This window comes from Dromaius novaehollandiae, chromosome 26 (genome assembly GCF_036370855.1).
Source record: "Dromaius novaehollandiae isolate bDroNov1 chromosome 26, bDroNov1.hap1, whole genome shotgun sequence".
Lineage (NCBI taxonomy): Eukaryota > Metazoa > Chordata > Aves > Casuariiformes > Dromaiidae > Dromaius > Dromaius novaehollandiae.
This window is the reverse complement of record NC_088123.1, coordinates 6227135-6246095: the sequence shown is the minus strand read 5'-3', so window position 1 is coordinate 6246095 and position 18961 is coordinate 6227135. Positions and strand designations below refer to the sequence as shown.

Genomic DNA, 18961 nt, shown 5'->3' with positions numbered 1-18961 from the left:
ATCAATAATATTTGGGCTTCTTTTTCCAACAGACCGATAAAACCTGACTACTTCTACATCCCTCCCATTCTGCCCCCACTCAAATTGTGTTGCTCTCCAAGCCCATAACCTGAGTTGCCCAAAAATCCATTTGAGACTCTAAACCTCCATGTTATAGAAGTATAGGCACCCATTTCCTCTGATCATCTTTTTTAAAGCACTGGCTTAGGAATTGGGGGATCTGGGTTGTCACCCTAGCTCTACACAAATTTTGGCAAACCACTTCCTCATCCTCTGTCTGTTTTTCTATTTGTGGAAAGGAACTAATAATTCTTCCTCTGTCAAACTGTTTCCCTGGCCTATTTAGGCTCCTTGGAGAAGAGTCAGTCTCTCGCAAATTGTTTATGCAGTGCCTAGCACGAGGGAGCCAAGATCTTGACTGGGACCTATAGAGTCTACCATAAATATATACAACAAGCTTACTCCAACCATATGACACATCTGCTCTCTAAAGGGTTAGCCTTCAATTCTGCAGTGCAAGTTTTGTTCTGGTAACCACAAACATGAACAAATGTACGCAAATAAACTTGTTATTTCCAATGAAATTTGACATCCTCAAACATCCTACGGCCATCATATGCATTTTATTGAAAGACAGATGCTATTTGTTCAGGTTTTTTTCCTCAGCTCTGAGAAAAAGGCATATTGACTTAATCTACGGGTTATGAAAAAAAAATGCTCCCATCGGTTCATAAGTTTACAGAAATGAAAGGAAAGAAAAAGTGAGCTTTCATCTGACAAATACTTGAGCTACATGGCAGCTACAGTATATGAGAATGCAGACAACACACAAATATATTTATAGGAACAAATATATGTCTAGTTGAAAGCAGTGCACTTGTTTAGGTTTGACTGTGAAGATAGAGATATGCATCTACATGTATAGAAATAAAGAAAAAGATATATAAAACATATAGATAAGCATATGCTTGGTTACCTCAATGTGTTAAGGTTATATACCTGTGAGTATTTTTACATGAAATTTTCTGCTCCCCTCCAACCTTAAAGGTATATACAGTTAGAGATATGGTAGGAAGCGGATCATTTCTTTGCTTGGGAGGAGGCGTTAAAGATAAGAGGACATATTTCCTTACGTGTTCCTCATGCCACATGAGCGGCCAACAATGACAGTCAACAACATGTCCAAGTTGTTATTTGAGATATTTTCTAAACCACAAAATAAGTGGATTACTAACCAAAAAATCACAACTCCTGCCAAAGCACATTTATAAAAGAACACAAAATGAAAAAAATGAAATATATTTAACCCATGGAAAAAAAAAGAAAAAAAAAGAATGCAATAAGTGGAGAGAGAGAGAGAGAGAGAGAGAGGCTAATCTGGTGGGTAAACCAAGGTGTTAGGAAGAATAACTTTTCTCTCCTGCTCTGCCAGAGAAATCACAAACCAAGTCAATGAAACTCTCCAGTGCTTCCTTTTTGCCATCTCTGATATAGGGACACAAGAACTTTGCATCCTCGAAGTGGTGGTTTAAGGCTTCATTTACCTGAAACAAATTGAGCCTCAGAATCTAGATAGTAAACTCTTTGACTGCACCTAGCAAAACAAGGATGTAGATGTATTCTTGGCTCACAATTAGCAAGATTAAGAAAAAAGGGGGTAATGGTGTTATTCCAAGTCACATACTAGTTTTAATATTAAATAACTACTTGCTGGATTCTCAGCTGGTCCAAGCGGAGGCTCTACTGTTGCTGTCAGTAAAGCTGTGCTGGTTTGCACCAAAGGCAGTCCTTTCCTTTATGAGCAGTTGCATTGATCTTAACGCTAATTTTCGGTTAAATAGCTAATCAGTGTGAGTGAATCAGAGTACAGCTGGTTGTACTGTAACAGCTATCAGGAAATGTTTTTTATCCAGGTTATGGTTCATTGCCTATGCTTTAAACAATTTTAATTACCTTGGCCTCCCAATGTTTCTCCATCTTAATTCCTTACACAGTTCAAGTTACTTTAACCACGAAATATAAGATATGGTCATATGTGTTATTCAATAAAATTCTTAACTGAATATTTCATGCCATGTGCCTCTCCATCAACTGGGTTTGGCTGGGCTCAGTTAGAACTGCTAATTTGGACTAACTCCAATGGGATTGTACTGATGATCAACACAACGTGAATCTAGCCCTGGACTTCCATGACTTCCATGCTGTGATGCAGATTTGATGATCTAAAAGGCCATTTCTCGTCTCTGACATCTATGATCCTCTGACATTTAAACAAAAGATGATCATCCCACGGCTTCAGTTATGGAGAACTGGAACCTTGCCATTCACAATATTACCCTCCTCTTTCCACTGACGCGGTAAAGACTGCCTGCGTGCTTCAAAGGATTGTCTAAGCATGATAAATCCGTGGCGCTGACCAGTAAGAACGGAGATACAGCTTCAGTCAAAGACTAACACAGGAACAAAAGAGTTGCTTAATCTACAACTGATCTTGTAGTTGATAATAATTAATGCTGATTGCGGGCTGTTAAAAATAGCTTGTTAAAAATCAAAATTCTTAATGGGAAACAGTCAGCTATGGAGAATCTCCCCTTTCTAAACTAGTCCAGAAATGCAGACCACTATTTACAATGCATTGCATTTAAACATCATCACGTGCAAGAGCTCCATGTGGGGGGTCAAAATAACTTCCAGGGTAGAACATTAAACCCACCTATAGAAAAAGAAGTCACAGACCTTCCCAAATTACTAAAGCTCTGTGTTTCAGAGGTTTGTTAGAATTTTGGATTGAGCAAATTTTTTAGCACTAGATTTCTTGTCTCAATTTTGGAAAAAACATTTACAGCTCTAAAACTCTCCTAGAACCAAACCACTGTCTTCTGCTCTTACTATGCCACCACCAATATCACCCTCACGATCCCCAAGTTCACAGGCCGGCTGCGACACCAGTGCTCCAGGGGAGAAGCCGGTGGAGATGGACTCCATCGATCCTATTCACCAGGCAATGGATGGTGACTCATGTGCGGATTATCCAGCTATGACCTAAACCCATTTCACTGCTTGCTCTCTCTCTGGACTACTCCCCTGCCTTGTCCCAAGAGATCTGCTATGCCAGTGATTACTTCTGGTCTGAATTTTAATTTGTCTAAAAAGAGAACAAAAGACGCACCGTGTGGCTTACATAAAGGAAGAAATGTACTGTCATCATTGAGCAATTAAGAATAATGAAAAAGGTCATAAAAATGTACATAAGGCCAACATTTCAGCTAGTGCAAACAACAGAGCTCCACTGGTGACACTGCTTCATGAACTTTAACGGCATGCTGCTGTCGTACGCTATTTGAAGCTGTGGACCATAATTTCCAGACGAACAATTTGTGAATAGGAAAAAAAAAAAAGAAAGAAAAGAAAACAAACCCAAAAGTCCAGCCTAACCTAGCAGATACATTACTTTCAGTACAGAGTTTTCTCTGATTTCTTTCCCAGCCTTTTATTGACGAAATAGTCTTTTTCAGTATGTTCTTATTTTCCTCTTTATTTCACAACTATTTCAAAGGACTGCAAAGCTCCAAGGACTGCTAGGGCTACTGAGGACATTTATTTATTAAATTGCTCCCTGAGTCCTTCATCATTAAACCGATGACTCCAGATGGCAGAGACCAAACCCCGTTCACTTCGGATGACTGCTCAGTGGCCTATGGGGAGGTCCTATACAACTAGCGTATGGATTGCAAAGGCAAATGCCTGGTGCTTTACTGGCTCTTCTAGCCTCAACAGCCCCTCTTCCTCACTCTCCTCTTTCCTCACAGGATTCCTCTGGATCAGCACTAGAGCAAACAGTGAAGGGTGCCATCAGTGTCCTCACTGCTGTCTTTTGAGGCTGGGCCTGTTCACTGAAAGCCAAATCTCAAGGCATTTAATCCCACAAACACTTCCCACTGCCTTCCTCCACCCCCTCTGCCAAAGGTTTTACATATGTAAGAGCTAAGATATGAAGGCGAGAGGACTTCAGAAGTTGGCTCTGGATGCACAGCAAATTCTCATCTCCAGGACTGTCAGCAGAGTGCATAACATGCACTCATTATTATTTTGATGTTGGATATTGTTCCAAGCCAAACTGCCGCTTTCAAAGCTGACTAAAAGTTATTTGTCCCCATTTATTTCTTGCATAACCAGCCCTCAAAAGAATGACAGAAAGGTTGAGTGCGAGGCAGGCTTGTGCCGCTTACACGCATGGGATATTCCCTTTATATTAGTCACTGAACAGATGTGGCTGTTTTTTGTCATATGATGTATGAAGTAGCATCGGAAAGAAAAAAAAATTAACTCATCCCTCTGAATTGGGGAAGTTCCATCAGCATTCTCTCACCCAGGCATCAAATCTACCTGTTTGTCCTTTGTCATTAAGTATACAGAGGCAGAAAAAAAATAACCAATGAATCTATTAAAATCTAGCTGTCCTTTCCAAACAGGGGATCAGTTGGATATCATTTGGAAAGACTGGTATATGCTAAAGCCTTCATTTTCCTGAAGAAGTTCTTGTGATGGAGGTCATTTTTGTTCCTTTTCAGGTCTTGGAAGTTATTTTGGGGAGTGGAAGTTAAATTTAGGTGTTTCTTTCCCTGTATAGAGATGACACACAGGAAAGTTATAAAAGAGGTGAACGGAGTAACCAGAGCACTGCAGTTTTACAGCACTTAGTCCCCCAAATTTGGTAGAACTGCTGATGAAACTTGTACATTGTAAAAAATATTTTTCAGTAGCTGTTTAAGCTATGTCTTAACTTTACCTTCCAGACTGAACATGACGTATATTGCTCCAGTGCTTTTAGTTCATGATGAGAGATCTCTTTTATCTTCTTCAGGCTGAACTGTCAGATAGATGGCTGTGATTCCTAGTGGAAATAGAAATAAGAAACTGTTCCTAATTAGTCCCATGAAATTGTTTAAATCCATAATGCAAACCAAGACAAAACTGTCTTTATTTGCAAACGACACTGTTAAATGGACAGTAGGGTATTTCCCTGATATATGATGGTGCTACTATTAAAAGCAGAAGAGTTGAGAAGCTAATTCCAGATAAAAACACAGGAGCTGTAATAAATGCAATATAGGTCTTAACAGGTCTACAGAGCATGACTATCATACCAGCATCCAGACCACTGCTGGGAGCCATGGTTTTACTTTATGTATAAGAATACAATAGTGCTCCGTATTTCAGTGCAGCAATAAGCATATATGGCAGCTTACTTTAAGGTTAGATCCAGCCCTGACTCGCCCGGGATGAGCATTTTTCTTTGCAAGTGGAAGCAAACTGTGCAGGACTTAGCAATTTTTCAAATACATTTTAACTAGTGAAAATTAAGCGAGCTCCACGTCTTGCCAAAGGAGTTTGGTGTTGAATCTGCAGGTCGTGACCATGTTAAGATTTTGGAGAAATCTTATTGTCCCCATGTTGCACTTACATGTGCTTCCTCACAAGCTCACCAATAATTGTCATTATGCCATTACAACTGCACCCTGTTTAAAATGCACAATGTTTCCTATTGCAGATAAAAGCTTAACAAGTGTCATTTCTTGGAGGTGTTTTTCAGGGTTTTTCTCCTCCCCAGTAAAACAAGAATGTTCTGCTTGCTAGGCAGCATCCTCTTCCTTTCTCACAACTCAGGCTATAAGAGATCTTCATTTAAAAATTAGAGATTCGTATGTCTGGTTGGGACAGCATGCATTTAATGTCTCCCTCAGGTTAAAAACTTAGGAAATTTGGCACGTAGAGGAACATAATGGAAAAAAGTTTATTGCATTCCTCCTCTGGTTTCAAACCTTCTCTTAATTTAATTTCTTTGACTGAAAAACACAATTTTGGAATTTTCTCTTTTCAATTTTTCAAACTGAAATTTCCTTTTTTTCTGGAACTCAAGTAATTTACTTGACAAATATTTATTTCCACTAAAACAAGTTTTAAAAACTTTTAAATCAAAGCAAGATATTTCAAAATGTTTGAAACACAGTGTTTCAAGTGCCCCAATCCACATTTTTTTAATCTCACTGGTTTTTCCCTTTTTTTCCTTTCAAATGATCAATTTAGGAGCTGCTGCTTTTTTGTCCCAGAGAAGAAACTAAGTGTTGAAATCATGAAGGAATGGGAAAACTATGACCTACCAGTGAGAGATCATTATTAAGAGTAGACCCTTCTTTCTACACCCCAGTAGTCCTCCTCCTCCTATCAGACCTAAAACTAGTGCTCGGAAAACCTGCTGCACTACCAGGGAGCTGTGAGAGGTGCAGCTTTCAGACCTGCTCACCAGAGACGTTGCTGTAGCTTGTGCCAGTGCTGGAAATGCCCAACTGAGGTGACAGTGAACCAGCCTCCCTGGAAGCACCACGCAGGGGCCCTTCTGCCATTCATCGCTCGTGATTAAAATGGGGTTGTGCAGTTTTCCGAGGCAAAGTCTTTCAAATGACACAAGAGCAAAAATGACCTATTATTGATCTATTTGGGGTGGCATTGGATGGAAGAATAAAGGTTCTGCCAAAATGTCCTTTTAATGATGCTGGACAGCCCCGACAGCTGCTTACGGCCCTCGCTGTGCATGCACAGCAGCCGATTCATTTGTCAGCTGGGAAGTGCTTTGGGGCTGAAAGACTCAGTTAGAAATAGAAGAGGTTATTTAAAGACAGACCTGAGTCCAGTCTATTGGTTCTTCCTATCCTATCCTATCCTGAAACTCACAGCCAAAACATGGGGGCAATGGGGAGGAATTCAAGATTTCAGGTCCAAAAGCCATTTCTGAATTTCTTTGTTAGGAATTGCTCTCTTATCTTGCCTATCCTGACCTGAAACAGGATTAACTTACCTGGGAACCCTAGTAATGTATCTAAGTGTAATCAGAATAGAGCACCTTAACCCTGCCACATTTCTTACTGAACCAAATGGTAAGCTCCCATTAGCCTCGGTGCAGACAAAAAGGAAGCCTTAGTCTGTAATTCTTTCTGATAAAACTTATTTTTCCCCTTGTATCATTAGTTCTGCACAATTTGTCCCTCCCTACCCAGTCGAAGCATCTTCCAAGTGATTCAGCCCTGTACATCACAATTAAAACCAGCTAAGGGCAAATATCAATCATACTACACGTGGCCCCAGATTTATGAAAGCTGTATTCCAAACAAGCTTTTCAGTGGCAATAATTAGTAAGAGTATCCTCCTTATCAGCTGCAAGTGAAAATATACCTTCGGTAGTTTTTAATTCAATAACTAGCATATCTTAGATGAATTTCAGTGGACCAGCTTTTATGCTGGCGAAGTCGCCATCATTTCGTCTGCTCCCATGGGTGGAATTTATTCCAGAGTCCCTTAATTACCTTCTTCTGCTTTCTTTCTTGTCCAATAAGGATACTCCAGTCATGGCTGTCTGGTGCAGTAGCGTGACAGACCTGTGGCTGTTCTGTATCACAGGAGACTTTATCCTTTGCCCAGAATATAGATAATGCACTTTATCCTTTGCCCAGAATATAGATAATGCACTGGTCTTATTTCTTATTCTAGGGTGGATGGCTGGGGCAATTTAAGAATAGGTTTTATACACAAAACATAAGCCATTGCAGATAGAGGGATGCTGCTGTTGATAACTACCAGGTGTATAAGAAATGCAGAGCCACAGAGATGCCTGGCGCAAGAAACGTTAATCAGCCTCTTGTGTGGGTGACTGTGCTAGCAATAGCTGCAAAGGTGCAAGCTGGCTTGCATAAAGCAGCAAATCCCATCGAAATGATTCTCATAGCAGAGTAAAACAGAGATCATCCACAGTTTTCAGGGGCACCACAAACCCCTCAAATTCTGGGAACAGTCTCCCTCAAGGGGAGATTTCAAAGCATACCAGCTAATTCTCTTTGAATTCTCAAGGACAGCTGACTCTGCAAAATGACCGACTTCCCTAGGTGATGCTAGCCAACAGGCCAAAGCTCCAAGGCTGCCTATGTCTGTAAATGCAGCCATGAGAAGAATTTCTCAGCTTTAACTCACCGGAAGGACACTCATGGGAATGACCGCCGTTAATGGTTCTGCAACTCATTAACTGGGCGGCTTCATTTCACCATACCTGTTCCTCTCCTGTGTCATACCTAGCCCACTAACCAGTACATTGCCTGCATGATCTGGTTACATAATGCCTTCTGTGATAGGGTTATTATTTCCCTGGGAACTCTAGGAGATATTTATAAAAAACAATGAAGTAGAAGAAATGTGTTTTGAATAGCTTAATGTTTTGTCACATACAAATTCCTAAATAACATCGTGGTAAATAATTATGTATATATGTTTGTTTACATCCACTGACTTCAAAGCAATCCACAACTAACTAACTTAGCGAAATTTTCCAACAGTTGATTTATACTAGCTGGCTTTTCTTAAATTCACTTGGGAAATTTCAATCTATTCTTTGTGGTTAAGTTTGCATTTAAACTCTTTTCTTCCACTGGCACTAATTAGTACCATGGTCATTAGTCTCAGCAAATGAGACACAGAAGAAAAAATGAAGATCGTTCCAAGTTTATGGTGTAAGGCCTTTTGCTACCCCTTGGGTTTCAATCATATTATGTAGCTCACAACTTGATAACAAGAGCCCTAACGTCATCAATGGTTGCAGCAGGGACTCTTTGGAAGGCAAGACTGGGATTCAGGTGGCACCGCAGCCGGCGGAGCAATGTACGGATGAACCAAACTCTAAATCCTCAAGCCTAGAGGTCACCCCTAAAGTGGGTTTTTATGCCATGACAGTAAACCATTCTCCTTATTCTTTATATAAGCAGATAACTCTGGTCATGCAACTAGCCATCCATCAACATTGACCACAATACTTCATTTCTGTGACTTTCTAACATATCATTTAAAAGGATTGTTCCTGCAACTTTCCCAGCCTTGCCCCTACGGCTAAGCCAATAGGTATATGATGATCTTGGACTATATTCTCATCTCTAGCCATAGCTGGTGCAAAACAACTCACCACTGGGGAAAAAGATGAGGAGAGCCTAGTGCCTTGCTGGCTCAGAAGGCACGACAGGAGAGGGCAGCAAAACGGTGGAAGCATGGCAGAACCCTGCGCCATTAATTCCCCGGGATAATTTAGAGCAGCTCCCGGGCTGCTTTAGTTAAACATGCAGAACCGGTGAGCGTTAACAAAGGTTCTGGTGGCAGTGAAGTGATACTGGCCTAAGTTAAACCCATACGGCTTGGTTCTGGATTACACTCCCTTTCAAAATAGGGAGAGGTTACAAAACGTAATAATCACAGAAGCCTCTTCGGCTGTCCTCACTGCTGGTATGAATAATCATGCGGCAATACAAGTGGGTGAAGCATTACAAGATGACATTTCTGTCAACTGTGATTATAAACAACAACAGAAAAGAAATGTAAGAGCTCTTGGTTAATTTTTCCCATTATAAAACCACTTGGTATTTCAAATGAATCTGCCAGGGAAGTGCTTGTTTTAAAGTTCCACTGATGCAGCTACAAATCATCCTGTCAGCAAACATCAGCTATTGGTGCTGGGAAGGGGATGCAGAGGAAGGAAAGATCATGCTTACTTCGCGTGCTGCACGTCCAGCCTGGCTGAGGATGGCAGCACGGCAGTTTTACTGCTGGCCCGTGGGCCCCTTCCACCAGCTGGTGAGCAGTTCGCTGGGGCAGGGTCCCCAGGAGGAAGGATGCAGGCTCCAGGCTGGGTTACGGCCGTGGTTCTCAAGGCACTGGGCTGTAGGAGACTGCAATGGCATCTGCGTGAATGTGCGCTGCCGCTGCTGTTTAAGAGAAAGAAAATATGCATCAGCCTTAATAACACACTGGGAATATTTAATCCCAGGAGAGGTGAAGGGATAGGACTGTGTATTTATTTGTTTCAGGTTTTTGTAAAATGCCTATGGTAAAAAACATCTGGATGGTTGAATAGAGAGCCAGACACATACCGAAATGGGCCTGAGATATCAGCTATTCTCATAACACACAGAGAAACGGGCAAATAAAAACCCAGTCCACAAACAACAGTTAATGAAGGACACAGGCTAAAATGACCTAGGGCTGGCTGATCTGCTTTGGAAGACATATGCCTGGTGCTCTGTCACACCAACAGTACTTTTTAATATGCTAGGGCATATGGGGTCTCTAAAATAGACACCAATTTTCTTCTGTATCCAGAGGCAATGATGTAAGAGGGGCTTGGAAGAATTCAGGTAACTGCCTGAATCTTCAATACTGCAGCTGAACAACTCCCGGTTCTGCAATGAAACAAGGAGCTAACAGAGGTATTTTGATGTAGTCAAGATGAATTTCTCTATATACTAAATTCCAGCCCAGAATGAGGTGCTTAAGGACACAGAAGGGAATGTTCTACTGGGAATGCAGGAACTCGAAGTCTGCCAGAAGCAAGTTGCCATTTATCTGGATTTGAGATTCTGGTTCAAAATGGAGCTTTTCCAAGCTCCATGTTTTAGGAGCAGACAGGGTAAGATGTTCACCCAGAGGACATGCTATTTTCATTCCCCTTCTCCCTCTGATGATGTATTCTGCATCAAGAAGGGCTGGGATATTTAACCAATACCTTCCAGTAATCCTGGCTAATCAAATTACTAGGCAATGGGTAAAGTGAAAAAAACCCTGAGGTTTCAGACTCAGACCAGACTTAGAAATTGGACAAGGATTAAAACCAAAGCAAGTTATGGAAATGACCCAAGACTCATTTATTAACTACCACCACATCAGACTATGCTTTAGGGGTGCAATTATCATCTTTGCGGAGGGCTAGCAAAGAAATAATGAATTACTGAAACCACATCTAACTCCTCACATACAGGGTCACACGCTGCCCTTACACACCCTTCATCTGGAGAAGAGATGGGGAAAGGGTAGAAGGGTAAAGTGTAAATTTACGTTTCAGAGGGGCAAATAGGTTCTGCGAGCTTGAAAGCCTGGGAGCTTTCCACTGGGGTGTCTGGTTTTGATATTCAGGCCTGTTTGGTTTGCATGCCTATAGTTCATTAACTGCCTTGTGGATCAAGTTAAAAAGCATATTGTTTTCAGAGCAAACTATCAAATTAGCAATGTTGTAGAAGAGGAAATAACTCAAATTGGACCTCTGTCCTTGACATCTTATCTGTAAAGAGAATGTTGCCTTTTGCAAACTCAAAGCTAGTACTGAGAAGGGAGGGGAGTCCTTTTAATTCCTAAAACTCCAATCACAGCCTGCACCTTTAACCAATGGCATTTTGAAGCAATGAGCTCTATAGGAATAAAAAAACTTCCTCTTACCTTTTGTTCCTTCTGGACTGAACATGCTTGTAACTGAAGTACTTGCACATTGTCCCTACCGTAAACCACAAAACACAATGAAGAGGCCCAGCTAGATGGAAAATCTGCCTCCTAATTAGGGCTCTCCTCTGGACCTCAAAGGTACCTCGAGCCACCGGCTGACCAGTCAGGCTCATCGTCTGTGACTTTAAATATGTTGTTATTTCCTGTCTCGCACTCTTAGCAGTGTTTGCAGGATAAATACTTCTCACAATAGAGAAAAGTTCACATATAATTCACATTATTATTCAGATACTACGTGGGAGGGCATGTAAATAAGAACGTATGCCCAAAAATACCACCAAGTTTTCATACGCTTCTGCTGTAACAGGCTCCTTTGATCTGCTTTAGATACAGTTCATTGTTATGTAGCCTCAGTCATAAAGCTGCTTTTGATTTTAAGAGGTAATAGATAACTGGAGGTCCATGGCATGAGTCACTTCAAAGAACACTAGCTTTCAGAGGAGAGAAAACACTAGTTTTCAGCATCGTCACTTTTGGAAAATGGAGTGATTCAAGGTGGATGCTGTAGCCTGACACTGGATAATCTCTCACCTTTTAGTAGAAATTGTCATCAGCTGAAAAATGATGCACTGAGGACATACATGTGTTGCTAAAGATCAATAGGACTGAATAGGAGAGGGTGACCAATATATTATATAGCTTAGGAATCTGAATATTCACCCCACATCTAAGCAGTGTAGGTTCAAATTCCTGGTGTGTCTCAGGCAAAAGAGGGATTTAAATGTGGGTTTTCTATGTCCCAGGTGATCTAATCCCTGAGCTATTTTTTATTTTGGAATCTCTCTCAGTTTTTTCCATGAAAATACTTCAAAAGATCTCAATTTCATCCTCTTGCGAAACAGAAAAGTTTGAAATCTTAAAAAATTTTGCAGAACGGGAAAGCTATTTCCTCCCCAGCTCTATTTCTACATGTGCCCTGTGTATCCAGATACACAACTGCAAGGGGGAATCTCAGCACAACAGCCATAAGTCTGGTTATATTCAGACAAGTGGCACTGTTATGGGCCATTCATATTTATTCTTTTTCAGTAATTCCAGATCTACTTGGTTTAGTTTACAAATCAGATAGCAATTTCATCACATCCTCCCTGTCAGGGCAAACATTGCCCAAGCAGAGCGCTCTTCTTTCCATCTCTGTTGTTACCAAATGAGAGTATTTGATGATCAAAACTTCGCTGGTGCTATTTGTCGGAGAGGCATGAACTGGCACAGCCTCGAGGGAGTTCTCGCTCGCATGAAGCTGGGCTTTGCAGGGCTGGTGGGAGTGAAAGCTGCTGCTGAGAAGCAAGGCCTTGACCTTGCAAACACAGAAGTATGCAAGTGCTCTCTGAGCACCAGCCAGCCAGCTGTTGGGCTGCCACCACCGTCCATGAGACCCAGCACTGGTGCACAATTGTTTCCTTGTGCTTCTCCGGCTGTACGTAGCTATCTGCTATCCATTGCTCTTGTGGCTAAACTCACTGGCATGGAGGCCATCGCTTTGATTTATGCTTGTATAGCATACAGCACAATGAAATTCTGCTCTGTGACAAGGATTTGTAAAAGCAGTCACTGTAAGAGGTAAATACTGATGCAGTGGACTCCCTACCAAATCCCACAATACTGCTCATGTGAGTAAAACTCCTAACATGCTCTGAGTATCTGGGAGCAGAGACAGAAAATGCAGAGGTGCAGTGTAAAGTAACCAACATATAGCAGGTGATGTCCCATGAAAAAATCACATTTTTGTGCCATTGCTTCTCCAAACACTTTAAGGAAGGCGTTTTCTGTTAAAGAGTCCTGCCTACTGTTCATTATCTTTGCAAAGTCAATGGTCCAACTCACTTTGTTTCTTTTTACAGCTAGAAAGTACGCTTTCAGCTGCTCTAATGCCACTGGGAAGTAAATACTTGTCTATTTAGACGAGATATAGCACAACAGTAGGAAAGATGCAGACATCAACAACCAAAGAGCTGGAAAGGTTTGCCAACCCTCAAGTCTACAGATAGCTCCAGTCATAGAAGAAATGCCCTCACTGATTGTCTCTGTTATTCTGGAACAGCTCTTTCTGAAGCACTTTGGAAAAGGTGCAATAAGACCTAAAGCTGGGCTGCCATTCTTCTAACTGAACCATCTAGAAACAGCACCCACCTTTGCACTTAGCATCTTCTGCTAAGTTAGTAACCAACATCTTTGGGAGCTCTGCTGATGAGTAGTGTTATGATGGGCTCTGATACGTTCTAAATGTTCTAGTTCAGGCAAAAATCAGTAGAACAGTATAAATTCCACACACTGAACTCTGTTAAAACAAAGGTGCTATTAGCTCATTAGGAAACTACTATTTTAGAAGTGGAGGAAAAAAGAGGGTTTTTTTGTTTTTGTTTTTTTTTTAATCAAAGACAACACCTATAGTTCAATATTTAGTTCTGATCCTGCAAGAGCTACACATGCTTTGAATTAATCCTGGTAAATACAAGGCACAACTCACTTAGCAAAGTTAAGCACATGCATAAACATCCCTAGTTCTGCAGGACGCCAAGTCCTCCCTCCATGAGCAGCTAAGGATACAAGAACGTGCTGAAATGCATGAACGAAGCTTATGAAGCCACTTAAAATTCAATACCCAAGTGCATTACTCTATGCTTACAACCCTTTGCAGACAGAGCCCAAGGTACCACAGCAAGGATGTAAGTTCTCAGAATGGCAGACGGGTATTTGCCACCTCAGGAGCTTTCAAACCTATGTTGTTATCAAAGTGCCGTGTCAGGAGTCACTCAGATACTCGCGGTAATTTCAAGGAAGTGGCACGTTCACTTTTGGTCATCATTATTTTTAGCCCCTTGGGCTTTTTTTACACTTCAATTAAATGTCATTAGATAATTAGCTAACAGATAAAGTTGGCAGTTGCGGCCTATAAATGAAAAAACAAATGTTGAATCCTGAATGGATGGAAAGCTTTTTCCTTGGCAAATACTTTTGGGAGCTTTTTTCTTAAGGTCAGTTTTTTGTACTTCTACTGTGGCACAACAGCTTTGAAAATATAAATTAGTTTTACGGTATATCTGCTTTGCTCCTCATTCCATACTCAGAAGGAAGAAAAGCACATTTGCAACTATATGTAAAAGCGATCATGATAGCTCTACACTGAAACTTTTTTTAACCTTAAGTAAATGTTTAAAAATTTCCAGAGCTGAACTCGACAATCAAATTTACAACTTCCCTTCCTCAAAGCCAAAGGAAGTGGGGAATTCTTTAAAAGCTCTGTTTGACAGAACAGAATATTTCAGTTTGTCTTAGGACATATTCCAGGAGGTCATTTTGACTGCAGATGATTTCAGCCATATTTTATGTCACAGTTCCATATTTAAATGGTTTGAAGAAGGTTAATAAATGAAGGTGAGCCCATTAAAGACAGCTATACACATCCCATTAAGAACACATCCCTTCACATGATTATTAATGGTCATAAACACATTGCTGTAAGTATTATCAGTGGGTGCAGGTAAGTAATTGTTCTACTCGGTTAAGTCTTTAAAAGTCATTGACCAATTGTTAGCATTCCTTTAACTCTTTATAAACCTTGTGTAAGTGGAACCCAAATACTCGGTGTTACCAAGCTCTGGATAAAGCACATCCACTTAAAAACTGAGCCTGCAGAGGCTTACAAAGGCAGAACACGAATTGTTGCATTTTCATAACTCATAATAGTGCAGCTGTGACAGCAGTGTTAAAGATTGGGTTTGGATGAGAAGGCAATGTGGCATAGGAGCACCTGTAACAGGGAATGCAATCAAGTTGTCCTTGTTCACAAGCTACCTTGAAGCAACACATGTGAATCAGGGTTTGTAGACATATAATCCATCAAAAATATTAAGTATGAAAACCAGGATTTAAACTTAGTTCCCCCCTGGAGCCAGTACATTATTTTCTTTTTTTCTTTTTTTTTTTTTCAGTAGCAAACAGAATCAATTCCTAGTGAGTAAAGCATAAAGCACACACACAAAAAAAGAAATAACTTTTGAAACAAAACAACCTCCTAAGCCTGCTGCAAAATGTGGGATGGGATGTTTGGCTGGCTCTGGCAAGCATTTCTTCTCCTACAGCCATAGCTTTGGCAGAATTTGCACCACCCCTTTTTATTGCATGCAAGCCCCTCCTAGGTTCTCAGCCTTCTTCTCTGTCCTGGGTCTTTTTAAACTATGGCTTTAGTGAAGCCTTCAATGGTCTTTCTTCTCTGTCCTGGGTCTTTTTAAACTATGGCTTTAGTGAAGCCTTCAATGGTCTTTCATTTGATCTGAGACAATGGAGTAGAGCAGCAACAGCTGCAATGAATCCTCCAACTCTTGCGAAGCCAAGCAAACTCTGTCTTTAAAAATACCATGGCCCCCTGCAAAGCCTTCCTGGAAAAGCCTAACAGCTTCCTGTGAAAATCTATGACTTGGGAACCTGGTGCTGAGTGGTCGGACAAGAGCCAAGTTTCAAGACAGTTATGACCTGCATGGAAGAGGCTTGGTCCCTAACCGTACGGCTTTCTGCGCTTGTTCAAAGGACACAGCGTAAACTCCTGGTGTAAAGCTTGGCTCTGACAGCTCCCTGGTAACTGGGGCCTGGTAACGGCACAATAAGATTCCTCAAGAGTTGTCATCTTCAATAAGAAACACGTACATTTAAGAATAGCACTGAAAGCTGGAGTTCAGCTGTGTGGTTGATGTCTTACTGTGATCATAGATCACTGTCGGAGCTTTACAAGACAAGCGTCACTGATCAGTCAAACCAGATGGAGGACGCGAAACCAGCAGAGCCCAGGATCAATTAAGAAGGAAGGACAACCCCTTGGTCTCCAAAGGAGGTCAGGCGGTTCTGGAGAGGAGCTCAGTACGGGGATGTTTTAGTCTGCAGTGCATTAGTTATTAAGAAATTGATTCACAAATTTACACATGGCCCCATTACACTGGAAAAACTTCAAATACTCTGATCTTTTTGCAAGTCTGTGTAAAAATATTTTAGCACCTACAGTGAAGAAAGCTAAGACTGCAGTAGATTTAAAATAAACAAGACACAGCAAGAGAACATCTCACGGACTTTGTTCCAAATGTCTGTATGTGAAATATCCAGTGTTATTAGCCAAAGCCTTTGCATGTAAATAAAATGGAAGCTTTATAGCCACACTAATAAATGTTGAACAAATTTTACTCTCTTTTAGGTTTGTGATAAATTATAGTGACTAAAGCCCAGGTCAGGGGATGAGAACTGTCAAGTCTCTCAGATATGTGACAACTTACCCACCGGTAAAAACAGTTGCAACAAGATTTGCACTGTCAGCAATTTTGCATACCTTGGGTCTGAAGACACCTGATGTGTCAAAATCACTCGCAACTATTAAAAACCACTGCGTTCATTAATGTACTGCAGAGGTTTGGTCAAACTCAAGTAGATGAAGATAAGAGGGACTGATCCTCAGCTACTAAATCAGCTCCAGTGAAGGCCATAGAAGCAGCTATGGTTGAATCATGGTGCTTGCTGCAGGATGCATATGGCTCCAATTCATGAACAGGGAGAGCTACAGCTACTTCTACCCAAAAGGCAGGTTAGCAGATGTTCTTCCAGTACAGCTCAGCTGCTCACAGAGTTTATAAGCACGCAGAGAAAGGTGGGAGAACTATCACGGATCTGATGCATCCTGTGCCAAGCAGTAAACTGTGGTTGTTCAGTAGCAGCTCCATGGGGAGCTGAGTCATCCACGCAGTGAAGCAGGAGCCTAACGGACACGCAGATGGAGGGAAGGACCCACACCACTGTCTCACGACAAGCTGTCATTGCTCATAAATCAATGTGCCTAATCTTCACTTGGAGCAAGCAGGACTCCTCCTGGATCTCAGGCCATGTGAAGCTCTCCATATAGATATAAATAATAAGATATTAATAATAAGATAAGATAAATAATAAGATATTAAAGTGAAGAACACAGTACGCGCCAATGATGCTTCAGTCCGTTTAACCCTAAGGAGTCAACATCTGTTCAGAGACTGGTTTTCTCCCCTGAATATACTGCTGCTCTCAGGGAAATTAATACTATGGATGTCTGGAGAGCAGAACATGCACAGCGTCAAGGGAATATTGTTTGATTCTAGTTAATGTGTTGGGCTGGTGGATTTTTCTTGCTAATGTAGCATTAAACGGTTAGTCCATGCAAACTGGCTACCTAAAATACGTGTCATAGAGTATCGAGATCTCACATGGATCCGCTTCACTATATACCATTATATCAAAACAAGTTTGTTCAACCTATAACTGTTGAGAAGACCACAATACAATCAGCAATTCCAATATTAGGACCCTTTGAAAGGGTAAACCGATTACTTTCCATAGACTTTGGCCTACTGAGCTAAAAGGCCTTTGAAGGAGAACCTCATTTCATAATTAAAGCTTGCTCTAATAATGATATGGGACAACACACTGTATCACTTTCCTTTAAATCTCCGCATCTTGGAAGAAGAAGAAGCGCTTCCCAGCGTAGTCTGCCATTTCTCCTGTGTCCAGCCCTGTGAACACAACAGCTTAACTTCCAGAACACTGAATCTGTGCTTTCACTAGAAAAAAGCAAAGGCACATTTCTTAAACTGCATTAGCTAACTCAAATTCACAAGCAGAGAAAAAATCCTTCAAACACAAGGCAGTTTTATAAGCATTAGCGCACTGATTTCAAAGCTATAGGGGATTCAGGGATATGCTGCTGTTTTCTCTAGAATACCTCCAACCGTGACGGTACATGTTTCAAAACATCCTCAGCTATGGGGAAAAGGAAACAATTTCCACATATCTTCATTACTCATGAAAGAAGTGGATTCACACAGATATTAATAGCAGCTACCACTTGGCGATCAGAAACGACTTCAGATTATGTTAAAAAATATATTAATCTAATTCTTCAAATGTCTGACTGTAGCAATTTCCTGGCAGTGTATATGCAGCAATCATTACATACACATTTACAGTAAATCTGTGCCTGCTCTAGTCCTAATCTAAAACTGATGGGCAGAATTATTTTTAGTTTAACCTTGGTATTTTGCTAAAAGGAATGCAAATGTCATTGCTAAAGGAGAAAAAAAAAAAGAGAGAGACAGAAATAACAGCTTGGTGGAAAATTAAAGCACAGCATTGAATATGACCCCAGCAATTAGACATACACAGGTAATTGATCTTTAGTTGCCTGAGTTCTAATGTCAGAAAAGTGACGTTTTTGACTCTCACATAATGAAGCCTTAATGCGGGTAATGTTCCAGCAGCTCAGATAGGAATCACCAGGGTAGACATTTAAAGCAAACTGTATTTGGTTTATCTAGACTTCTAATCTCCTACTAGAGTACTATTATTTTATTTATTTCCTGCCTCTCTTCCACCCAGACACTTTACTTGCTATATGGTAAGTATTTGTTTCCAGTTCCAAAACAGCAGTGACTGAGTTCATTTTGCTTCCACTGGAGAAGCTGGCAGCAACAAATCCATATCCTAGATTTTTATGAAAACCAGGGCTGACTGCAATATCAGGCCAGGACATATGTGCATTCATAATCTCATGGGTTCTTTGGTCTTTTTCCCCCCTGATGGGGGGAGCCTGTCT

The 18961-nt window shown here is 40.9% G+C and overlaps 1 long non-coding RNA gene across 1 annotated transcript in view; it reads right to left on the bottom strand.

Moving 5' to 3' along the window:
- LOC112996720 (uncharacterized) overlaps positions 1-10463 on the bottom strand; it is a 47810-nt gene extending 37347 nt beyond the window's left edge. The window contains exons 1-2 of the long non-coding RNA XR_010385163.1: positions 9582-10463; positions 4790-4894 (exon numbers count right to left, since the gene is read on the bottom strand). This is a non-coding gene — a long non-coding RNA (uncharacterized LOC112996720). The remainder of the gene's footprint in view (positions 1-4789; positions 4895-9581) is intronic.
- Positions 10464-18961: the final 8498 nt, after the last annotated feature.